General features: G+C 34.5%; 1 protein-coding gene across 1 annotated transcript in view; it reads right to left on the bottom strand.

The window, feature by feature from the left end:
• LOC118749189 (leucine-rich repeat-containing G-protein coupled receptor 6-like) overlaps positions 1 to 10,639 on the bottom strand; it is a 608,510-nt gene that overhangs the window by 596,921 nt on the left and 950 nt on the right. The window lies entirely within an intron of this gene.

The following is a 10,639-nucleotide window of genomic DNA, read 5'->3' as shown; positions in this document are numbered from 1 at the left end:
GTAGCTTTGTCAATACTAAAATAATAAACATTTTTATTTGTAATCATAAACAAGAAATGTAAGCGGCCGCAATGTTGTCAGTATCTTCTTTTCTATTAATTGTCTTTTTCCTTCTTTGCATTATCCTAAGGCTTTCTAGTGTATATCGGGTTGACTCCCTTCTTTCTTTGTCGATAATCTTTGTGTTTGCGAAATCACACATTATCGACAAAGAAAGAAGGGAGTCAACCCGATATACACTAGAAAGCCTTAGGATAATGCAAAGAAGGAAAAAGACAATTAATAGAAAAGAAGATACTGACAACATTGCGGCCGCTTACATTTCTTGTTTATGATTACAAATAAAAATGTTTATTATTTTAGTATTGACAAAGCTACCACATAAGATGGTACGGATGCGTTGTATTTAGGTGTTAAATCAAAGTTCTTAAATATTGTGAGTTTTTTGTCCTCAAATTGTTGTTTTTGTATAATTTTTAATTCCATATTTGTATATGTATGTTTGTATGTTATATTCATTAATTTTTGATTACAATGTGCCTTTGTATTTTTGGTTTGTAGCAGATTTAATAAAGCTGGAATGCCCCTGAAGATGCTAAAAATGTTTTAGCGAAGCGTTGGGCAAGAAAGTGGAATAATGTAGTTTTATTCGCACTAAAAACATAGATCAGACTAGCCTGGTAACATAATATTTAATAAATTACGAACTGATCGGACAATAAAATATATAGAAAAAACAATGTTTAACAAAATGGTAGAAAAATTATGTAATGTCGGCTCTAATCATTTCGATCTTTCCTCGACCTCATGTGTAAAGAAATAAATATTGTACCAGCATGCTGGTAAGTTATATGCTTCGAGCCTGATGGTACAATCACTTGATGGATCCAGCAAGCTGGTGTCGTATCCCTGTAGTCAAATGTACTAGTTGTAAACTACCTCACAACTAGTATGACCCGCATGCCCAACTAGTCAGCCAACTATCTTTTTTCCATGCAATCAACTGGTATTTTTAACATGGGGATGTCCTACGAGATGGCAATTGTCAGATTTCGGTCAGAAATATACCAGTCTCATACAAGTTGACAGTAGACAGAAAAATACTAGTCCAATTATGGACCAAAACCATTAATTTGAAAGTCAAAAAATAAATTGAATTCATACAATGAATATACAATAAAAAACTTTAGATTAAGTACACTTCAATACATTACACATTTTTATGTAGCAGCCTTAGATTTGCCAATAAAAAGTGTTACATCTTTTGAGTATTATTTAAAAGGAAAAATAAATACATAATTATTTCAAACTTTCGAACATAAATTTAAATGCATTTTCGGTTAAATGATATTAAAAGTGAAAGCTTTCAGGAACAATAAATACTATATTTTTTTCTTTCTTAACAATATTGAATATGGAAAAGAAAACATTTTAGTTAAAAATAAGACGAATACCTTAGTTAATTTTTGAGTGAACTAAATAAAAGTAAAAGTTTTCATTAAAATAAATTAAATTCATTAACTTTCACATTTCAGTTCTTTATTTTTAAAGTTTTTTAAAAGTAATAATTAGTGTTTAAAATTTGAGATTTGGATAAGAATAAAATAAATAAATAATTCAAGCAGTTATTAAATATTCTTAATTTTTGTATATAGATCGGCTTGTTGATTGATGATATAAATTTATCAAATAATTATATTAATCGTGTAATTAAAAAAAAGTCAAAAATTATTGAAAATTATCAAAAATAACCAAATAATGATGTAATTAAAATTAATGATTTAATTAACATTTTTTTAATTAATTAATTATTAATCATTAAAAAGGTGGTAATAGCGGTGTTTAATCATTAAACGGTTATCCAAAAACATGCTTTAATCAATAATCATTATGAATATTAATCATTATTTAACAGGACTGGTATAATTGAATACGTATTCTATTTAATGGTTTACAATATACCCAAATAAAAGTTATTATATTTTGTGTAATTTATAGCATTAAATTGTCGAAGTCAAATAAAAGAGGACATGAATAAATCGTTTTGTACTTGCTACAAGTCTGGTTATTTTCGAACTAGTTCGGTTTCTGTCAGGGAATTCTAGTTGTAAACTAGTATTTTTCCTGACTAGTGTGGGATTTCACTGCAGGGATATTTCCCCTTTTATACAAAAAGGTTTTTGGTTGGATAAAATATTAGCTTTTTCCAGAGTTCATTGTTTTTCTATACCATTACTTATTGAATATGTTTGCGTGTATACTTTTATATGTATATGCAAGTAAAAAAGTTTAGCTACCATTTTTAGCCACAACGACTTTTTTTAGTTCTTTTTTAGCCCTTTTTTTAAGGAATTTGTCTACCACTAAAAATGATTCGCGGCAACACTGCTGATAAGTGATCAAATGCAATATTGTGCTCCGGAGCAAACAAACAAAGCTTTCTCTCCGCATTTTTAGCTTGATGTGCTACCGAACCATTAGGGAACTGCGAAATTTTCAGCTGGCGATTAGTTATCATGAATTGACTTATATTTTTGCGCATGCTTTTGCGTTTTTTCATATTTTTGCAATTAACCCTCTAACCATTATGACCGTCTGTAGAGTAATTATTTTTCTAAAGACTTGAAAATTTTTTAGTAAGTAGGAAACATTATTTATTTTCATAATTCAGTGCTTTATTGTGAATTAAAGAAAAATTATATATATATTTACAGTGTTTTCTGATGACCGTCTGTAGACGGTCAAAACGGTTAACGCCAAAATTGACATATTCAAGTGCGTTTCATAGCAGTATATTTTTGGAAGTTTCTTTTTGGTTTCTATATAGAGGAGTGTGCTCTGGTAAAGTTCAAGACCTTGCCTTAGACCCAGTGTGCATCCACAGGCCTGAGGCATCCCCTACTAAGAAGTATTTGCAGTGGCGGGTGCGGTTTGCATCTGCTTTGTACCTCCTTTGTAACTTTTCCCACCGTATGAAAAATCTTTGGGGCCGAAGCTTTAATCGAGGCGAAGGTTGTGGATCAAATTGGCCGTTTTTTTTAGAACTCTGTAGTCCTGTTTTAGGGGTGTTGAAGTTGAAGCTTTGCCTTTGTATCTATAACGCTTCCCTCGAGTTGTAGAAAAGGGGGTCGCCCGCCCATGAAAAGAACCGCTTAACAGATAAAGCTTAATAGCTCGATATATCGCCCAGTATGCGAAGCACTTCGTTCGAGAAGAGACAACCACGGGAAATATAATCATATGAACACTAATTAGGTCCTAACAACAGAGGATGCAAAAACCCAAACTACTTGACGGTTTGAGATACCCCTTATCAAAGGGGTGTATTTTTGTATCTTTTCATATAAGGAACTTCAAATCTTTTTCTGTTTTGGCCGATACCAAACAGCTTCGTCAACTGCGTCTTTTTCTTAGCGGTGTTGTTATGGTTGATCATAGGAAGTGTAGACAGGTCCTTCTCTTGATGCTTCTATAGTGTTCGTTCACGCCATTGCTTTTACTCTCACTCAAGGAGGCCGTAGCGTCAGGCTTATACAGCTATTTCTCTACGTGCCCCGTTTTATGCGCTATATAAAAGGACGGGCGTTATGAGGGATTGGTAGAGCGTGATTTTTGTACGTCGAGAGGTGCCTCTGCATTTCAATTGCCTGCCCCTCCCGAAATTTCGACAAAAATGGATAACTTGGGAAAATCTATGTAAGCATTGCAAAAAATTAATAACCATATATGTATATATTGCATGAAATACTAAGTTTTGTGTTAGGCGCCTGATAAAAACTTGTATACGATTATTCACACTAAATAAGACAGTAATATCCCTCCTCTAGTTTTATATTTGGTCTTTCGAATTATATTTATTTTCATTTTTTTCGTATATACATATTTTTGATCAAATATTAGACGAAATAAAACATCTTTTTTTGTATTACATACAAATGTATGTCCAAATTTTTTTATATCTTAAACCGTTTTGACCGTCTACAGACGGTCAAAATGTTGTTGCACCTAGCGTACGTATTTTCACAGGTAAATTGAAACTGAGTTTGAAACATTTCTCAGAGTTGCCTAATTACTAACATCTAGAATTATGGGTGATTTAAAATCATTATTTAAAAAAACGGTTAGAGGGTTAAGATTCCTTAGGCGCAATATGCTCAAGTTTGATTGGAGGTGGATGCTGACGGACGAGATTCTTCGCGTAACTAAACTTTAGATTGCATTCAGCTTTCCCATGAATGTATCGCACACTATTTTAGCCTAATAGTATTACTAAAATATTTATGGGCACGGCGTATGTGATTTTAGCCGTCTTCACGACTATTATTCACGCCATCCCTTTTTGGTTCGAAATTCCCGCAAAACGGGAAAAATTCCTTCTTCTGGCAACGCTGCTTGATACTAAATGTTGGAGAAGTATTGATGGTAATCCCCAACCTAAATATGTATTTATGTACATATATATGAAGGCTTAGTTAATGGTCTCACCTAATAGTTAAAGAAGTACAATATAATTATTTGGACGCCGCAATACCAATATGTATATATAAAGGCTTAGTTAATGAACTTTAAACATGTGATTCACAAGGGAAACGAATTTTACTTCCCCATATAAATTAACAGTTCAGCGAACTATGATTTTGCAAAACTACCAAAGTTAAAGTTAACTACCAAAAGCAATTCATGTGGTTTTTATAATAAAGAAATATACAGATTTTTTAGACCACGGGCACCCCGAATTTCGGGGATTATTACTCAAACTCTAATAAAAATTACTAACAATTTGTCTTGATTTACTTCGTTTTCAAAAAGCTTAGCGGCGAATTCAACGTACATGCATAGTTGATTATATGTTAAGCTGACCAACCGTCCTCCTTTGAGAAGGATTGTCCTCCTCAAACGTGATTTGTCCTTCTCTGTCCTTCTTTTGAGCAAAAATGTCGTCCTTCTCCTCCTTTTCAAGTTTAATAGCAGTGATGAAATTAAAAAAAAAAATTTCGTTCAGAATATTATTATTTCCTAATCGTACCAATCATTGTATTTAAAGGGGGTTTACATTTTTCAACTTTCAGTAAACTTATACTGATGTAAACTTTTGATTCAACTAACCGCCTGTGAATGTTGAACAGTGTAAACGCCTTAACCGATCTATATATTCCCTGCAGTGAAACCCCAAACTAGTCAGGAAAAATACTATTTTACAACTAGAATTTCCTGACTGAAACCGAACTAGTTCGAAAATTACCAGACTTGTACCAAGTACAAAATGATTTATTTATTTGCACCAAATATTATAACTTTTATTTGGGTATATTGTAAACCATTACGTACTCGCCATTATACCATACCTGTTAAATAATGATTAATATTCATAATGATTATTAATTAAAGCATGTTTTTTGGATAACCGCTTAATGATTAAATACCGATATTAGCACCTTTTTAATGACTGATAATTAATTACTTAAACAAAAATGTTTAATTAATTCGTTAATTTTAATTACATCATTATTTTGTTATTTTTGAGTATTTTCAATTATCTTTGACTTTTTTTAATTACACGATTAATATAATTATTTGATTAATTTCAATTATAAATCAACAAGCCAAAGTATAGAAAAAAATTAAGAATATTTAATAACTGCTTGAATTATTTATTTATTTTATTCTTATCCAAATCTCAAATTTTAAACATTAATTATTACTTTTAAAAAATTTTGAAAAGAAAGGACTGAAATGTGCAAAGTTAATGAATTAAATTTATTTCAATGAAAACTTTTATCTTTATTTTATTTCACTCAAAAATGAACTAAAGTGTTCGTTTTATTTTTAACTAAAATGTTTTCTTTTCCATATTCAATATTATTAAAAAGGATAAATTTATAGTATTTACTGTACCTGAAAGCTTTTACTTTTAAAAACGTTTAATGTATAATGCATTTAAATTTATGATCGAAAGTTTGAAATATTTATGTATCTATTTATTTTCCCTTTCAATTAATACTCAAACAATTTAACACTTATTATTGGCAAATCTAAGGCTGCTAAATAAAAATGTGTAATGTATTAAAGTGTACTTAATCAAAATTTTTTTATTGTATATTCATGAATTCATTTTAATTTTTGACCTCCAAAGTATTGGTTTTGGTCCATAATTGGACTAGCATTTTTCTGTCTGTTTTGAACTAGTATGATACTGGTATATTTCTGACCAAAATCTGACAATTGCCATCTCGTAGGACATCCCCATGTTAAAAATACCAGTTGATTGCATGGAAAAAAGATAGTTGGCTGACTAGTTGGGCATGCGGTTCATACTTGTTGTGAGGTAGTTTCCCTGCAGTGAAAAGCCAAACCAGTTGGAAAAAATACTAGTTCATTAACTAGTATGTGCCTACCAGTTGGACAATTTCGAAGAACTCAAGCGTTCAGCGACATCTGCCTTTGAATGGCCAAAGTCAAAAATAAAACGCAATTAATTGCTTTTCTTATAAATGCCGGCTGTGGCGTCACGTGAAGACTCTGGTTCTGAGATCGCAGGTTCGAAGCCGCTTGGATGTGGTTAAGATTTGTAAAGTTAAATTAATATATATAAAAATAATTATTTCAATATAAATGTAGGAATGGCCTTCCCGTTTCATCCTCTTCGTATACAAAAACGCGGCTATTTAGTTTAATAATTTAATATTACATACTGTTTATTTAACAAACGCACATATTACAATTCAACAACTTAACACTAGCAGAACATTGTTCTGCGGTTGATGGCGGCTGACAATGCAATGTCCAGTCTGATCTGTTCATATCATTCTCTTCTCTATCGCCTTTCGTTAAATAGTTTGATAAGTTAGATTCCTCTATTCGTTATGTAGGGCTGCATTTCTATGTTACTAACACTGAATGGCCAATTAGTCCTAGCATCGTAAGTACTGTCCGTAAACTAATCCCACATTCGGCCATCCTGCGTTGCATTCGGCCTCGAATGAAAAACACTACTCTAATTTTAATTTTGCATATTTTGTGAACTTCTCTATGTCAGCCGTTCTCACTCTTCTTCATCATTTGCTTAATGGCGTTTCTTAACCTTCATCTAGCTTTCAACAAAACCTTATACATTTTCTTTAAAATCAGTTCTCTAAAAACTTCTTTATTTTCAATCGGTATTGGCTTCATCCTTGTAGGGAATTACTAATCTCTTTATACTCTTCACTTGTACTAGGTCTCAAAGGGTTATACAAATTAATCGCTTCCCTGCATCTTGTCAGCTGCAGCCAGTCTCTAACGTAGCCTCCGCGCTCAAGAGAATCAGCTTCTATCTAGTGCCTCCACTATGCCTACCTCCAGACATAAAACTTCAACTATGGCTCCCTAGTAGCAACAGAATGCACGCTCACACTCTCGTTGTCCACTTTTACCATAGTCCGCAACATCTCACCGTGCCTACGCAGCCTATTAGTTACACCGGACGCACGCTCACGTCCTCGATGTACACTACCGCTAACACCTTCCGCACCTCGATGTGCTCACACGAGATTATTTCCCCGGCCCTCCAGCCGCAACCCATTCCACTCCGTGCCTTACCGCACCAACCTACGAGCTTTTATCCCCGGCCCTCCAGCCGCAACCTATTGCACCTTCACTGATCTCTTTCCGCTGCTACACTGACTGCACAACCTTACCCTGACTATGATAATCATCCTACTGTGTTTCGAAACTTTGTTGGCGATTACCAAACCAGTACCGTTTCACCTCACCTCTCATAAAACGACTAAAATTTCTACGCGCCCATCATAACGTCTTAACTCCTTTTTTTACTATCTTTCACTTTAAGAAAATACTCTTTGAATAAAATAATTCTCAACTCACAGTCAATTAACTTGGCGAAATAATGTTTAATGACATTAGTTACACCTTCCTTAATTTAACACTAAACATTTAAATTGACCTCTACAGGCACCCTTTATCCGACACTCGAAATCACAGCAACTTACAGTCTTCTAACCGGTCACGGTCCATGCTTACATCTAACTGCTTATATAAAACAGAGGTTACAAAACATTAACATACAACATATTTTATGATATTTGATGATATCGATAATATTATAAAACAATATTAAACAAACAAATTCGATTTTAAAATTCATTATATGCTCCTATACAAACAATTTGTATGTAATAGCTGCCGCGCATCAGCTTAATAATTATTAACATTTGCTCTACACATTTCAATTGGGCAATTCACAAGGTGTTGTGAAGTTATATTTTCCTAACAAAAGTTGTGTTAAAACACGACGGTTGTGAACACCTGTTACGATTACACTGGTCTACAAATTTCAACTTTTTTTCTGCGAATAAGACGGGACCTGGTGTTTCTGAACGGATTTTTCGTGCTGAACACGAATCCGGGGTCAAAAATGTCCCATCACGTCACGTTTTCGAGAAAAAAGGGGTTGAAACCCCTAAAAACAGCGTTTTTGGCCATTTTCGAAAAATTATAGAGCTGAACCCTGTCGTGGTACAAATTTTGCATATATCAGAAATTAAAGGCTAAACCGTGCCCTTTCGAATGAGCCCTATGCCGAATTGATCGCGTGCACCCTTAAAGCAGGGGGTGTATTTGTGTTTAGGGGTGCAGGAAAAATTGATCACAGAAAGAATTTAATCTTAAACGATCATAGAAAATTAATAATGCCAAGGTTTTAACTATATTAAAAGTCGCTGATTACGAATCTGCAGTTAGATTTTAAAAATTTAAGATGACGGGTCGAATATGGTGGATATAAAAATTGGACTCCTAGACACAAATACACCCCCTGATCTAAGGGTGCATGCGATTAATTCGGCATAGGGCTCATTCGAAAGGGCACGATTTAGCCTTTAATTTCTGACATATACAAAGTTCGTAGCACGTCAGGGTTCAGCTCTACAATTTTTCAAAAATGGCCAAAAACGCTGTTTTTAGGGGTTTCAACCCCTTTTTTCTCGAAAACGTGACGTGATGGGAAGTTTTGGACCCCAGATTCGTGTTCAGCACGAAAAATCCGTTCGGAAACACCAGGTCCCGTCTTATTCGCAAAACCCTTGTAGACCAGTGTTATTTATTATATCTCAGCACTTAACCTCACATAACACCGAATAAACATAGGTTGCAGAGTTGTATCGTCATGTGTTATTTTTCTTCACAAAACAATAACAACATTTTTACAACAGTCATGAAATATCATGACTTCACGACAAACACGACAAATACGACACCTTGTGAATTGCTCAAATAACTTCTATTATGGTGAATACCTGACTACCAACTTTCTTATTGGAAAATCTTTTGCTTTGTTCTATACTCTCATTTCCATTCTACTCACAGAAAGTACAGAGCTTTATATTTCACAACGTATTTCTACGCATCTGCCTTAAAACATCCCTCGCTGCTGTCTGTTAACTTTGTTGTTGCTTGTTAATGTCCCTCGACGCCGTCAGTTTGGCAATTTCGCTGCTGTAGTTTAACGCTGACTTCACTCTTGTAGGTTACCGCTGACGGCGCTGCCTGGCTCTGGCGCCCTTGTTGCTTGCGCTATGATACAGCACTTAATTGTCGATGCCGATGTCTGTCTGCGTGTCGCCTTTGACGCCCAACGCTCGCTGTGTAGATATGTACTTTGTTGAGTACCGCTATCTGCACTTGCCCAATGCTTAATTGTCGCTACTATATCGGCTCTATGGTCGCAAGTGTACAAGTTTTTCATTGCGCATATGAACAACGGGTTGTTGCGGTACCCGAGCAGCAACAAAATTTCCAACGCACGGCGCATGGATCGGACCACTTAAGTAACGGTTGAAGTTCCGTAAGGTCGGTGTTATGCAGACAAACTTTTGTTTGCCAAATTAAATGGCGGCTGCTTAGTTTGCTCGGAGGTGGTTATGTCGAGTTTGGCACAGGGTTGCACGTTCATTATGGTTTTCTTGGTATTGCCAACACGAAATGAGAATTTCAGATGTACATAACGCGCAAAATTTAAAATTTTTGTATATGATAACACCGAATTTGCTGCAGTTTGACCAAACAAAATTAGTTTGCTGTGAGAGTCGCCAAACTCGCTCTCTCCGAGTTTGCTGCAACAACAATTGCACGCAGTTTGCCAAACAAAATTTCTGCATAACACCGACCTTACTTCTCAGCACATAAAATATTTTTACAAAACCTTATGAAACGTTTTTCTCGCCAGTTTTATACATACACAAATGTTCATTTAATGACGAATATTCGTATATGCACATGCGTACTTAACAATGTTCATAGTTCACAATTTCAGCTAAATTTCGCAGCTTTTCTCCAGCGTTCGCTGCCACTAAGTTCAATCTGTAGGCCATCATAATTATTTTGCAGGCACGCGTATGCAAAAAAAAGTCACTTTACACGCATGGAATTCCGATTCCATTTCTGACACCACTTGTAGGAATGGCCTTCCCGTTTCATCCTCTTCGTGTACAAAAACGCGGCTATTTAGTTTAATAATTTAATATTACATACTGTTTATTTAACAAACGCACATATTACAATTCAACAACTTAACATTAGCAGAACATTGTTCTGCGCTTGATGGCGGCTGACAATGCAATGTCCAGTCTGATCTGTTCGTATC

Source organism: Rhagoletis pomonella, unplaced genomic scaffold, assembly GCF_013731165.1.
Source record: "Rhagoletis pomonella isolate Grant_MI unplaced genomic scaffold, Rhpom_1.0 Rhpom_scaffold_00014, whole genome shotgun sequence".
Taxonomy (NCBI): Eukaryota; Metazoa; Arthropoda; class Insecta; order Diptera; family Tephritidae; genus Rhagoletis; species Rhagoletis pomonella.
The sequence above is the reverse complement of the archived record's forward strand: the minus strand, read 5'-3'. Positions and strand labels throughout refer to the sequence as shown.